Source organism: Triplophysa rosa, linkage group LG2 (assembly GCF_024868665.1).
Source record: "Triplophysa rosa linkage group LG2, Trosa_1v2, whole genome shotgun sequence".
In the NCBI taxonomy this organism is placed as follows: Eukaryota; Metazoa; Chordata; class Actinopteri; order Cypriniformes; family Nemacheilidae; genus Triplophysa; species Triplophysa rosa.
The window spans coordinates 11,753,880-11,754,613 of NC_079891.1; positions in this window are offsets into that span (position 1 = coordinate 11,753,880).

Consider the following 734-nt stretch of genomic DNA (forward strand, 5'->3'; position numbering starts at 1 on the left):
GGTTCGAGTCGTTCGTTCATCACGTGACAGCCCCCTACGCTTTACCAATGCAGTCATGAGCCGGAAAGAGAATTGATTAGTTCACCTCTCGAGTCTTCGGGTTCGAGTCGTTCGTTCATCACGTGACAGCCCCCTACGCTTTACCAATGCGTCTGAGCCGGAAAGAGAATTGATTAGTTCACCTCTCGAGTCTTCGGGTTCGAGTGTTCGTTCATCAACGTGACAGCCTGTTATGGCCCGTCTAAGGCCAGGCCACAACAGAAAGATGTCTCAGACCCAAAATTCGTCATAACAGAATATTTATTGAAAACAAATAATATGGGATCAACTTTCAGACTTCGAAAACGCCAAAACAACAAACAAAACCCCACAACTTAAACCCCACTCCCTCTACATAACCTATAAAACAATAATAAAGAAAATTATTATGATTTTCTACACAAACACTTCCCTTTCTCCCTACCCACATAAACAAGTTATAAGAAGGGAACAATAAAAGAAAAATGGCTTCGGAGTCCTACTATCCCAAAGAAAGAAAAATCACAATCACAGGGTGTCTAACTTATAATCAACAAAACATAACAAAAAACAGGCCCAAGACAATAAATGAGCAAGCTGCTGGCAGGCTAGCAAGCTAACAATGAATGGAGAGGACAGGCTTTTAATTCCCTCCCCAAAACAGCCACACCAATCAGAAGCAGCTATCCATTAGCCAATGAATGGCCTCCATTCCT